At 45.8% G+C, this 14,725-nt stretch overlaps 1 protein-coding gene across 1 annotated transcript in view; it reads left to right on the top strand.

Moving 5' to 3' along the window:
• The window catches only part of MAML3 (mastermind like transcriptional coactivator 3), a gene marked incomplete at its 5' end in the record, with an annotated part of 408,005 nt that overhangs the window by 366,074 nt on the left and 27,206 nt on the right, over positions 1-14,725 (top strand). The gene's annotated exons all lie outside the window — the stretch shown is intronic.

Genomic DNA, 14,725 nt, shown 5'->3' with positions numbered 1-14,725 from the left:
ACCCATCAGAGTAGGCCGGCAGGCCATCAAACCCTCGGGATCCACCTATCCCAGCCTCCCAGTTGCTGGGATTATAAACACCTACCACTATTCTCGGCTTTTTTATGTGGCTTCTGGGGTCAGAGGCGGGGCCCCATGCTTATGCAGTAGGCACTATATCCTCGGCCCACAAGTGACAATCAGGAGAGAAAAATGGAAACATCGTCTTTGATCACAGAATGAAAGTTTCAAAGTTCAGTTGTCCCTGGATCCACAAATCATCCCATGAAGGACGGTGACCCGCTGTGTAGCCACATGCAGTTGCACACACTCACTCTTTCCCGTGTCGTTGAGCACACGGTTCACGTGCATGGAATGGGGGTGGAGGGCTTTGCAGCCGAGCGTGAGTGGGCAGGGTGTGGGACTGCTGATAAGGGAAGCCAGCAAAGGATGTTTAAAAATAACCAGTTCCTGACCGGGATGGAGCCGGCAGAAGCACTGCTTGCTCATCAGCAGGACTGGCGTGCAAGTCCTGTTCAGTGCAACCGTTTCTGTCTTGGTTATTAAAAATAATCTATTGATTATTACTGGGACTCCGGACAATTCATTTTATGGAAGCTGTTCATATCTGGGGCGTGCCGTATCTGGGGAATTACTCCTAAGCTTTGGCCGGGGTCTCTAGCAGCCTTTGTGGAACCTCGGGGGCCCATCCTCCACCCCTTCATCCGTCCTTGTTAGGTTAGGGAGGAAAGGCTCGCATGGGCTCAGTGTTATTTTAGCAACAGAAGCTTCTACAGCGGCTATTTTTAGCGTGTCAGGTGTGCTGTGCCTGCCACGAACCTGGTGTGTTTGAGTGTTTAATTCAGCGGCCTCTCTCATTTGGAAGGAAGCCTGTTCCAGCCCTGTGCCACACTCCACAGCCACTTTACAGCTGCTTATAAATTTACAAACGTGCAGAGATATCTTTAGCTGTGACTCCAACTACTTCCTGTCGGGTTTCAAGATGCAGCCCTACGGCGTGTGACACTAAGTACACCCTCTTGGGCCAGCGCACAGCCATATCAACAGGATTTGGTTTTTTGTTTTTGTTTTTCTGTAATGCTGAACGGTTTTTGTTTGTTTCGGTGAGATTAAGCAGTTTTGTTTATTTTGGAAATCAAAGCCCTTTCCCTTACCCCCACGTATTTAACACCTAACCTTCCATTTTCTTTTCAGACTCTAGAACTGACCAAAGCCCTGGTGTGGACCCAGCATGTTTTAATGCCATATACATTTTAGACCGCACTGTTAAACAGATGGCCCAGCTGTTGCCAGCTCAGAACAGCCACCTCATTCATTCCAAACTGTTCTTTGGCTTTGCCTGGGCCTAAGTGACAGGGAGACGCGCTAAGATCCCTAAGATCGCCTTCTAGGACTTGAACTAGAAGAAAACTGTTCTCCAAGATTACAGTTATCCCCAATTAGTCTCAAGAAATGTATATGATCTGTCACCCCTGAATGTTCAGAGCAAGGAACTTAGGCCAAATTCCACTGTCTTTTGGTTTGGTTGTTTGGTTGGTTGGTTGGTTGGTTTGGTTTAATTTGGTTTGGTTTGGTTTGGTTTGATTTGGTTTGGTTTGGTTTGGTTTGGATTGGTTTGGTTTAATTTGGTTTGGTTTGGTTTGGTTTGGTTTGATTTGGTTTGGTTTGGTTTGGTTTTTTTCAAAACAGAGTTTCTCTATGTAACCCTGGTTGTCCTGGAACTTGTTTTCTAGACCAGGGAGGTCTCGAACCCACAGAGATCCTCCTGCCTCTGCATCCTGAGTGCAGGAATTAAAGGCATGCATCACCACACCAGGCCTGGCCTGGTCTCAGATAAAAAGGAAAGAGATGGGAGAAGAGGCTGTACACTGATACACTGTTTGCCCTGCATGCATGAGGCCCTGACTCAATTCCCAGCAACAACCCCTCCCCAAACAAAACAGTACATTAAACCCAGTGAAGACAAATGGGCAGCAGTAAGGACGGCTTCCACCTATCCAAGCTTGAGGCACAGGCTTGCTCTAAGCACGCTCCAGGTAGCTTCAGGAACCCTACAAGGTTGGATCCTTTCTGTCCCTTCACGTTTGCTCTTCTAGAGCAGTCTAGAAAAGGCAGTAGGGCCGTGGGTTAGATAAACAGGGTTCACGTGTTCATGAAGTGCACCACATGGTAACTGCTATGACTTGGATAAGTGTGGCATGAAGTTTGGGGACCAGCCGGGCTTCTGCGTCCTCCATTTTCTCCTTAGCGTGTCTAGGCCGAAAGGATGAAGCTGAGTTCAGAACGGGCGGGGGTTTGCGTTACGGCTCTCTTAGATGACAATCAGTAAAGTAGCTCTCTTAGACAATCCTCAGTGAAACAGCCAGTGCCCGTACACTGGATTCGGGGTGATCGAGGGCTACACTGGAGAGTGGGAAGGACTTTTCATATATAAAATCACTGGCTGGAATTAAAATTACTGTAAATGCCTCATTTGCACAGAGAGACAATGCAGGAGTCCCAGGTACTTGTTGGGTGGGTTCTTATGAGGGGAAAGAAATTGAACTTACAGGTTTGCCAAGGATGTACATCTTCCCTAGGTAGAAGATTGGGGACCAGGCTCCCCAGATCAGGCAGAGAAAGGAAGCCCTGCTGGAGAAGGGAGTCCTCCATTTTGCTGTGAACTCAAAGGAGCTATTCGGACATGGTAGACTACAATCGCAGTAGCAAGGTGCCTCCGAGAAGTCTCCTTCAGTGGCCTGTATGTGAAAGACTTGGTCCCTGACCTGTGGTATGCTTGGAGTTAGTGAATCTTCTATGGCTGGAACCTGGTCATTAGAAGTCTGTCCCTTCCTCGGTCCCTTCCTCTTCCTCTCTAGTCTAAAGCATCTTGTGTAGTGAGCAGCTTTATCTGCCACATGTTCCCATCATAATATCCCGCCTTCCAAGTTCAAAAGCAATGAAACCAAGCAACCATGGACCAAAAGCCTCAAAACTATAAGGCAGAATAAGACCGGCTCTCTGCATAGATTGTGTATCTCAGAGGAGATGCTCATATGGTCACCGCCATGCACCCCTGACTTTTAGAGCCACTAGACAGACAGCGGAACAAATAATTTCTAGAGGCCAGAGACTAGTTGGCATCCCGAAGCTTGAACAAGAGTCTGTGTTTGTGTGTGACATGAAAGCTTTTGGAAATGTACACTGAGCATTCTGGGCTCCTGCCCCCTCCACACCTACTAGCCTAACTTCCATGCCTTTATTAAGCCAGACCTTTCAGCATGGGCACCTGACTGCCTAGCCACAGGGCTGTTTTCTTCTGCTGGTACTTTGCTCATGCTGATCCTAATACCACCAACACTCTACTTACTCAACTCCTTCCAGAGTCTTCTCCCTACCCTGGCCACCCTGGACCCTGTCACACTAAGGAAGCTGGACCACCGGTATCTTTAAGGGCCCCCTTTCCTAGTCTCTGTCAGCACTTGTTCCTTCACAGGATCTAAGGGGCATCTGTCTGCTCGTCGGACACCCCTTGAGACCTAATATGTCATACTTGTAGATCTGCCACTTAGCACAGTATCTGACCATGGACTTCCATCAGTGAGTACCTGTTGGGTGGACACGTACCCACACATGACCTTGTGACTTCTCTGTCCTGGTGGGAAAGATTTGCAAACTCTATGTCCTTCCTGACAGTGTTTAGTGGGACAGGAGAGGGCCCTGGGAGATTGAACCGTGGTGGCTGCTTCCATTACAGTAGAGCAGAGAGCAGTTTCTTCAGTTCTCCTGAGACCAGTCTCTTAGATCTCCCATGCAGATTCTCTGAGCGTGTGCAGTAGTGGAATCCAGGAAACCTCTGCCCACTCTGTGGGAAAATCTACCTCTTTGTTAGGCAAACTTGGCTGAAGAATTTAACATTTTTGTCTTCCAGAGCAACGGAATAATTCCATTCTCACTTCTGTGTAATAGCTCGAAGGGGATCTCAGGAGACTTATGGGCATGTTACAGTCATTGTTCCTCACCAGATGTGTCCAGTTTCTGTCATGTAGCACGGCTCTGAAGGCCCTTAGGCCTCTTGACACATCTTAAAACATTAGTGTCCTGAGCCAAGCAATACTCCGCATGGATTGTAATCAGTGTTGGCGGTGCATTGTCCCTGAGTCTGCAGTGTAACTGCAGATTCACTGGTGTTGCAGCTTTACCACCTCTCCGGCTCTTACTGCTCTTGTGGCATGAAAGGCCTTGGTGTCCTACAGGCCTGTGTCAGACCACTTCTAATCCTTATCATCGTCGCTGAAGCTGAGCACAGTCAGACAGGCTTGTCATCCATCCCAGGCCAGCGCGGGCTGTGTAATGAGACCCTGTCTCTAATAACAGTGATGATAACCTCCCCTGGATATTGAGAGTGCCCATGGCCCAGGCGCTGTGCTAAGCATTTACTGTTGCATTTTCTTGGTTCTTTTACCTACTCTGGGGCCTAGGTTCACCCAAAATGCTGGGCTTTCAGTCTAGCTTGCTGTTACCCAAAGCACAAGTTCAGTCTAATGCATCTCAGCCTCTCATCTCAAACTGATTTCTCCTTTCACCTAAATTCTGGATTAATTGGTACATTTGATGAGTTTCTTCTTGGCTCTTCAGTGTCTCTCAAACAGGTAAGTTTTAGCTTCATCTTTTCATCCTACTTGCTACCTTCATTCAGTTCCACATCACTCACAGCCTCTTCCTACCCACCAGAGAACTACAAGTCAGCATCACTCTGAGGACCAGAGCCGGGACAGTTCATATGAGTACCAGACTGACCGTGGAAGGGAGCAGCCCCAAAGTGGCATCTTTTCTACATTGTCACAAGTCGTGTGTTTAGTCTTTCATCCTAGAACTTTCCAGAAGCCGATAGGCTCACCTCGTTTGCTCTGTACTTGAATGTGGGCTGTTGCCGTGGCTCTGGCTTTATGTTTCACTCAGACCTCCCGTTGTGCATTCATTTTCAGCATCAACTGTACTTGCTCGCATCTCCTCCCACCCTAAATAGTAAAATAGTGCAAACTTCTCATGGGAGGTAAGAAGAAGGGTAAAGAAAATACAAAACAAAATTGTCTTATAGCCCTAGAAGTATAGCCCTGGATTCTATAATTTATGTTAGTAACTATAAGGCTGTTTGCCAAGGTGCCTAATTCATTAATGACACGACCTGGGCTGTTTCTCCCATGCCTAGAACAGAGACAATAGCCCAATATCAGCTATGTTTATGAAAGAGGACCGTTGGCTCAGGGTAAGAAGAAAGGCTGAGCCCCAGGGAAAGGACAGGCAGATATAAAGGATGGTGGCAAGAGTGTCCCCATTATCACACGAGCATCCACAAGCATCTCTGTGCCTGTTTGTTTTGCACACTTCAGTGTGTTGATATTCAAGGCAGTACGTGGCTGCACCCCAATGCTCCTGATGGTGTTTCCCTAGGGACATAGCCGGAGCACTCTACTGTTGTGGGTTTTCTGTCTCCGTCAGCCCCATTGTGCTCCACAGCTCCTGCCTGAGCTTCGCCTGGGAATGATTCTCTCATCCCTCACGTGTCAGTTTAAACATCAGGGATTAGAGAGGAATCATATGAGCGAGAAGGTTCTCTCTGGACGACTGTGATGTGCTGGACATCTGTCTCCAAATACATTATGTTCAGTTTAGAACCAGCCTCTCAACCCATCAGAGTGATTTTTCACAGATGGATGGATGGACAAACATCTAACAAAATCTCCTGTCGGCTCTCATCAAGAGAAGTTCAGGTGCCACACTGCCCAGAGGTCTCTTTCAGCTCAGTCACCCTCTGGATGTGTGATTGATATTTCAGAAGCGGGGGGTATCACTTGGCATATTTGTCAGCCCATGACAGTCTTTGTGAGAGTTTTTGTCCAGCAAAAGCCTGGAAGAGGATGTGAATCACACAGAACTGAGGGACTAGCACAGACAAGAATGAGAAGAGGCTTGTCCTGGGAGCGTGGTTGGTGGGAAACACAGGGAAGCCGCAGAGGGAAGCAGAGCTAGGGTAGCACCAGTGACATCATCATCTTGCGACCTGAAAAGATGAAGGAAACATGCACTGGCATTGTGTTTACAACTTGCTCTGAAAGGGTCACTCAGAGAGGTCCAAATCACAGACCCAAGTGTGTGTCTTGTCAGGAGGACAGCTGGGCACGTGCAGGTCCCTCTTCCAATCTCTGAACATGTATCATAAAGTGTTAACGAAAACAATATACTTTAAAATAGTTAATCAGACAGTACAGGGACTCCTTGGGTCTTTCCTCTTGTGCTCACAACAACCTGTAACTCCTGCTCCAGGGGATCTGACACCCCCTTCTGGCCTCTGCAGACACTGAACTCACAGTGCACACACCCACACCTAGGCACACATGGATATACAACACAAAATAACAACCTGGATTTTAAAAAATGTGGATTATAAATTGCACATGAAGGATTTGTTGAGGGTTTTAGAAATAATTTTAAAATGTTTGAGTGTGTTTTGCCGGTACATACATCTGTGCACCAAGTGTGTGTCTAGTCCCAAGGAGGCCAGGAGAGGGCACTAGATCCCATGGAACTGCCCCCATGTGGGTGCTTAGAACTGAACCCAGGTCCTCTGCAAGAGCAGCAAGTGCTCCTAACTGCTGAGATCTCTCCTGCTGCTTGCTTTTGTTTATATTCTTTACATTTTACCCATCGCCATATCCTGACCCACTGATTAAAATGTACACAGCCGAAGCTTTTTTGTGGAATTCCTCAGCCCCTAACAGCTCTACCAACAACATCACACGTGCCCACCATCGTTCATCTGATACTGATCTGCAACAGTTGATGTTCAGTCTTCGTTTCTCTTTGATTTTGGTGGAAGACAGGGAGCAAGTGTTATTACAATATGCCATATCCATTGAGAAAAAGAAAAAGTAATCTGGAACCCTGAATCAATGCAGTTGCCGTTGTAACAGATGAATGGGTTCCAAGTTTGCCCATCTCACTGCTGGCTTAGTTCCTTCTGGTTGAAGGTTCTCGATGATTAGCTGAAGTAGGCTTTCTCTGGGCTGCTTGTTCCCAGAGCCTATGGGTAGAAAGGCAAACCAGTTGTCATTCCTGAGAATGATGCCAACCGACTGCAGGAGTGAAGGATGCCTCTCACCCTGTCACACAGAGGCAAGTCAGTGCAGAAAGCAGAGGAACCCCGGTTTACAGCCAGGGAAGGGGCATCTGTGGTATTTGGTCCTTGGCCTCCGTGGAGAGAGGACAGCATGAGGTGTCTGCTGCTGAGTGGTGCAGGCACAGAAGGGCTGTGCCTGCACCCAGGGCGATGTGAAGGACAGAGGAGGAGGTGGAGGGAAGGCTTGGTGACCACGCCTATGATCGCCATCTTGGTTGCAGCATCTTTCGTGCTGTTCACTATGAAGGAAGCACAGAAGCACGAATGTGCTGGAACAGTTGGTCGTTCAAAGACTCCTTGGAGTTGTAGGTGTGCAGTTCAGACTTCTTCTCTGATCCTCGTGGGAATGTGAGCAGAAGATGAAGAACATTAACGTAGACACTTTAGGGAGAGATGCCAAAAGAGAACCTGAAAAATGACAGCGTTCTAAGAGAGACTGTTGGGAAGAAGGGGAAAATGGATGAGGTAGAAGTGTGGAAGCGTGTATGAGAAAGAACAACGATTGTGTGTGTGTGTGTGTGTGTACCCATTATTTCATACACTAAAAATAATTTTTGAAAAACAAAAGTGTTCGCTGGTTGTGATGAAGAATTTTTATTTACTGGAACTGATAAGAAGGAACTTACCACTGACATGCAGAAAAGGTTTATTATATACAAGAATAGGGCTTATTGTCTCACATTAAAATAAACAGTGAAGGAGCTGGGGAGATGGATAGCAGTTGCCACACAGTCATAGGGATATGAGTTTGGATCCCCAGCACCCACATAAAAATATAGCGACACACACCTGTAATTCCAATGGAGAGGCAGAAACAGGGGGTCCCTGGGTCCCACTGCAGTCTAGCCAAAGCTGGGAGCCCCAGGTTTATCAAAAAATGCTGTCTCAAAAGATACAGGGGAAAGCAAGGGAAGAAAACACTCGACACCTATCTCTGGCCTTGACACGCATGCATACGCATGCAAAGATGTACATACACATGTACACACACAATATATGTAAATAGATTTTAAATAAATGGTGAACATTTGAAAATGTTCTAAATGCCCACTAATATACCTTTGGTTAAGTAAGTGATAACAGCCCCACATATAGGAGTAGTGCAGCCACGGTCTTTGTGATCAGGTGAATATTTTGTTAGGAGAGTAATCGGTAGGGATCAAGTCCTTACCATTTTGTGGCCTTCATTGGTCCCTCTACGAATTTCCCATTTTAGGTTTTTCCTACATTGTCCAAATTTTTCATAGCAGATAAATTTATAGTCAGAGAAATAAATACCGGTACATGTTAAAATTCTTTCTGTGTTTGTTTTTGAGACAAGTTGTCATGGAGCCTCGAGTAGCCTTGAGCTCCTGATCCTCCTGCCTCTACAGCCCAAGCACTGGATCATAGGCCACACACATTCTATAAGGACCACATGTTCAACTCATAACTGTACATGCAGAGAGTATATGGCCTTGATTCTTTACTCTCCACTAGAAGAAGAAGGTTTTCAGTAACTTCTTCCCTACCCTGTCTCAGGTCCCAGACAAAATTAGTGACTCCTGGTTCTTCGTTTTGGTCCTTATACACTCTTGGTTTCTGGTTATCTTCTCTATGAGCTCTGCTTGAGGGCAGCCAGTGGCCATGTTTCTTGGTAACGACTGTGCCTGTCATGTACTAACACTTGCTCGGTCAGGGTGAATGCATGATAGAGAGGGGGGGGACCAGGGGATGGATGGAGAAAAGAACTAAATAGACAGGGTTCAATGGCCGTATCGCTTTGCCTTAAACATCCTTGTGAACTCATTACCTCTGACCTTAGTTTCCCAGATCTGTAAGGAAGGAGTATAAGAGGCCTGTAGGTACCCAATTCTCTCTCAATCATGTTGTAAAATTACATTTTAATTTCATGATAAGTTTTAGATTCTGTTGGAAAGGCTGTAGATGATAGTTCACTTACAAATTTGAAAACATCTTTAACTTGCACTCGGAGTTTTTCCCATCATGCCTTTCCCACATTCCTTTCCAAATTGGTATCAATACCCATAATAGCAGTTAAAATGCTTCTAGGGAGAAAAAAAAAATAGATGCTGCTTAATGTGTACAAAATTTCTGTTTGCAATGATGAAAAAAGTCCTGAAAGTAGTTGAAATAGTTACAAAGTATTATGAATCCACTTAATGCTATTAAATGGTACCCACAAAAGCAGTTAAAATGATACATTTTATGTTGTGGATATTTTAACCCAGTGAATGGGGAAAGAAAACAGGAAATAAATAATATGACACCCAATCTTCTATACATTTGTTTTTTTACCAATCTTCTGAATTAGCCTTAGACTACTGTGCCTTTGTGAAGACAGAAGGAATAAATTCCTTGGGTTTGTAGAGTAACCCATTATCTTGACCTAGCATATATGAAGGGAAAACTCCAAGAAAGTCTGTTATGTCAAACAATGTTTTACTGGGGCGCACAGGTGAAAGGATGCTTTGCTACAGCACACACATAATAGAATGTTTTCCTGAAGCAGATACAGGTGAAAGAATGTTTTGCTATCACAAATATGTGAAAGGGTAGGCACATGATGTTTAGAAGGAATATAAATGTGACCCCACAGACCGTGGGAGCTCAGCATTGGTTTGCTTTGCTCTGCCTCCCTATTCTTCACTCACTAATGATACATATGCATTGGTTCGCCTTACATTGTGTTGCTGAGCTCCGCTTGCGTTGACAACTTAGAAACTTACCAAAGAGCTTCTCCTGAGGCTCCTGTGGCTTCTTGCTACTTCCTCGGCCTTGGGCCAGTTGGTGAGCCTTATGGTTGCTTCTAGATTGAACTGCCCTTGCTGGTTCGTGTGTGGTGTCTGCTCAGAGGACTGGACTGCAGCTGATGATTTGTATTTGGTTTTTGCTACTAGACCAAACTGCTGATATCCTGATAATGAAGATTGGACTCACCCACAAAGAACTATTTCTAAACAGATCTTCTTTCTCGTGTCCTAATAACCTTTTTTTCCATTACCTCTGGTGGTTGGTAGGCCAGAGGGGAGGTTGAACCATTACTAAAGTAGGTTGAGAAGAACTTATGCCTACACATATAAGAACAAAAAAATCTGCTCAGCCTCCACACAACTGTACCATGTTCTTTTCTTCCTTGAGCCCTTAGCATGTGCCAGCATGAGGACGTGCTGGTGACCCAAGCAGACTGAGAAAGGTGATTGGAAAAATAGAGGGACATTGCCCTTGTTTAATTTGATTGCCCACATCAGGATCTTTGTTCTCTTCTAGAACCAAGCCAGTATTATATAGGGGCTGGTTCTGTGTTCCTCTGAGTAAGAAATGCCACATCTTTCTTCTTTCTACTTCTTATTGATACACATGCTGCCTTGGAAGAAATATCTACAACATTAATATGGGGGGCTTCTGTTTTGTCTCACTATCATTCAGAAAACTACAGGTGTAGAAAATTTGCAGAGGGTCCTGGGTTTGATCCTCAACATTTTCAAGAACAAAAGGAAGGCAGAAACGGAAGGAGGGAGGGAAGGAAAGAGGGAGGGAGGGAAAGAAAGAAGAAAGCGGAACTACAGGAAGTTTGTGTGTGTCAAGCCTTGGGCAGAATACAACCAAGAGAGGGAAACCCAGCTTTGAAGCCGCCACAGAATCCTTGGCCAGTTTCCACAGATGCCCTCTCTTTCTCCTCAGAGAACAGGGTAGAGAGTGCCTCATGGCTCACTCTTTGTAGAGGTCGCTTTGAGTGGGAAGAGAGGCAGCTGGTTCAAGTCACCACCACCATGCTAGGCTAGTTCTTGGTTGAGAGTCAACCCCCAGGGCGTCAGAGACTATAACCCACACTTTTTAGTAGGCATCTTGCAGTGAATGACATGGTAGAGTTAGGGGTAACCTTCCCCCAGACACATAGAGTATGTGCCTTCAATTTCCTGAGTCTTAGAGTTGATGGCTTATGACAGCCTACACATTGCCCTGCACATGGCCGTCTGTAAGGTATTGAGGAAACTGTAGAATATCTAGCTGGAAGGGACGTTTGAATGTGAACCTCCGAGTTACTGCCCAAGAGAAGCTCCAAGTCTTGGGTCAGGAGCGTCACTTCTGTTCTCAGGGACAGGCAGGGATGGTGAGCTTCCAGCTTCTACTCTGTGCCCATACCACAGCGGTAATGAAGGCAAAAGGCTCTTTTACATCCAGCTCTTCGGACCTCTCTGCATCCAGTGGCGCCTTTCTTTATCAAAAAGAGCTGTACCGTAGCCTTACACACAAAAATCAAAATTTGATACTTGGAGAGTGGGGTTGTAGCCTCTGTGAGGTTCGTGTCAGTATTCACTCCATCCCAACCCACCAGACCCATCCCCTCTGTTTCTTGCTTTCTGAACCCTGCACAAAGTCCTGTTGATGGGTACCTACAGCCTATCTTGAGTGATATTCCTTGAAACCTAAGCACTCCAAGGAGTATTTGAAGTACAGCAGTATTCTAAAGGATCCAAATTCATTTGGGGAAAATATTACACTAGGACAGAGATATGGGAGAGAGATTTTAAAAGTGTGTTTGTTAGTCTGGCATAGTGATGCGTGCCTTTAATCCCAGCTCTCAGAAGACAGAGGCAAGAGAATCTAGAATCTGAGACCTAGGCTGGCCTAGTCTATGTTGTAAATTCTGGGACAGCTAGAATACATAGAGACCCCGTCTTAGGGGGGAAAAACTGACACATTTTGTTATTTGACAGATCTTGCTAAACTAACCTTCAAGATTCATCCTCAGCCTAGCATGGTACTTACAGCTTAGCATGATAGCATACTCTTGTAATCCCAGCACTCAGGAGGCTTAGACAGGGAAATCAAAAGAGCAAGGCCAGTCTGAGCTGCATTAGGGAGAGGCTGCATTATAGAGACAATCTCACCCTGCTAAACCATGCATCCTTAGCCTGAACTACATACAACCCAGAGTGAGACCCTCCCATCCGAGGACTGACTCCCACATCTAGAGATCACTGCTTCGGTGAAGGAAGAAAATGTGGGCTGTCCCAAACTGAAGTGGGTACCTTCTCCTCCTGCATTTCTCTCTAAAGCTGAGACCAGCAGCAAAGCACTCTCCACTTCTGGAAGCTTCCCCACTTCCAGATGAGTTCGGCATGATGGGCAAGGCCTATTAGTCCCAACACACTGCAAGTAGAGATGAGAAGCTTCTGAAGTTAAGGATCATCCTCTGCTACCTAGTAAGGCCAGCATGTGCTAAATGACTCTTTGTCTCAAAATAAATAAATAATACAATAAAATTTCACCCAAGTGGGGGCGGGGTGGGGAGGAAGGAGCATGGGCTGCTGAGACCAGGACATGAAGATTGCTGGCTTTGAAACGTGTTGCTAACTAAGAAATTCAAAATACATAGATCTTAGGGAACATACAGAAAGAAGTTTATGGAGGCTGAAGAGAACCCGACTCCCTCCTTAAACGTATTTTCTTATGAGATAAACAAATGTGGGCACTGGGGTCAGACAGAATGAGCAAAGTGGAAATTCCAGGGGGTCCGGTTACATCACATGGTACAGAGAGGGTGAGAAGAGACCGGTTGTAAGTCTGAGGTTCAACTTGGATTTATGGCTCACTGTCTCTAGGGAACAAAGAGAAAAGTACCCCAAACTGTCCCACAGGCTGTTTCTAGAGCAGGCCTGGCTTTGATTCAATTGGAATTCAAAGGCAGCAAATGCTACCATGTCAGGAAAGCTAGTGACCCCTTACACACATAAGAATGCTCACATAAACCAGGTGCGGTGGTATGCAGGAGAATGCACACACACACACACACACACACAGCCTAAAAGGCCTTTACTTCTCGTTCTCTTGTCATCCAGGAAGAGGCTGGAAGATTGTCCCTCTCCTGTGCTACAGAGCTGTGTGGGAAGCACCCTGGCTACCTTATCTTGAAGGAAAAAAAAATTCCTGTACATGAATTCCAAAATGTTCTACGTTTCATGGGCTTTTCGAAGCTATGTTTGGCACCCTATTGGTAAAATCAAATCCACTGTCACTTGGTGATATGAATAATCCATCCATATTGTTTCCTTGCTGTCTCTTAACTTTTTTTAAAGTAACATGAATTCCACTCAGGAGGGTAGAAGGAACATGCAGGGTAGGACAGTGGGTATTCACGTTCAGCCCCACTATAGAGTGTGCAAAGAGATAATGGAATTACAGAGATGCAGATTGTATCACCCATATCCAAGGAGCAAAAGCTCCTGTTTGGTACCACCATGGAGTAGAACTCACCAGTTAGCACCACTGCCTCTGGTCTGGAGATTCCACATGAAGATGGCAGGTGCTCAGAAGTACTTGTATAAATCATGGAACATGGTATGGCTCTCATGGAGTCCCTCACGTGTCTTAAACACTCTTGTCTCTCAGATTCCTCCTATGGGTATCTCTCTATCCCACAGACAGTAGCCAGAGATCGGGACAGTGTCTATGGGGCCCAGGCCTAGAACAGTCAGAGTTCCACTTGGATCTGAGAGAAAAGAGATAAAGCCAGGCTTAGTGCACATCCCTGTTCTCGCTGCCCAGCCTGGGTCATGGCCCTGAGGCACCTGAGAAGCAGCGTCTCTTAGTGAAAGCTTTTCAACATTTTAGCATCTGAATGCTTCTTTTTAAAAATCTGTATAATTGCAAAGACACCTCAGAAGTAAGAGCATAAGGGCTGGGAGATAGTCCAGTGACTAAGAGCACTTGCTGCTCTTGCAGAGGACCCAAGTGCCAACTTCCACAAGACAACCACAACCATCTCTAACTCCAAGTTTAGGGAATCCTCTGACCTCCGTGGGCACCAGGAACACATGTGAGGTACACACATACACGCAGGCAAAACACTCATACACATAAAAAAGTTAAATTAAAAACATAAGGTCAGATCCGACCACTGCCATGATTTTCAAAATCAGAAATATATTCTTGAAACCATTTCTCACCCCCACACACACTTAGAGGAAATGTCTAATCTTTTCTGGAGAGAAAATATTTGCTACAGAGCTGGTAATATGGGTCAATCCGTGAAGCCCTTACAAGAGGACCTGTGTTTGATACCCAGAATCCACATGGGATCATGACATTGTAATTCCTGCTCTGGGGATGCAGACACAGGCAGATCCCTGGAGTTCACTAACCAGCCAGTCCAGCTGCTATACCATTGAGAGACTTGACTCAAAAAAGAAAAAGTGGGTGGTCCATGATAACACATGAGGTTGTCCTTCAGTCTCCATACACACATGCTAATCTACTTATGTATGTATGTATGTATGATGTATGTGTGTATGACGTGTGTGTGTGTGTGTGTGTGAGAGAGAGAGAGAGAGAGAGAGAGAGAGAGACATTTGAACTCTGCAGAAATGCTGGATTGTTGCTGACCACTGCAGAACCCAGACAGAAGCATATGTATTCTCTGGAACTTTAAGGGCAGGGCTCATATATCCACAAGTCTTATACACCCTCTTGTTCACCAAGATGCAGAACCTGAAAGGGTGTTCACACTGAGTCACCAAGACAAGCTGTCACCTGGAGCCAGCCAATGAAAGCCAGGTTGGG

The sequence above is a fragment of the Micromys minutus genome (genome assembly GCF_963924665.1).
Source record: "Micromys minutus genome assembly, chromosome: 15".
Taxonomy (NCBI): Eukaryota; Metazoa; Chordata; class Mammalia; order Rodentia; family Muridae; genus Micromys; species Micromys minutus.
The sequence above is the reverse complement of the archived record's forward strand: the minus strand, read 5'-3'. Positions and strand labels throughout refer to the sequence as shown.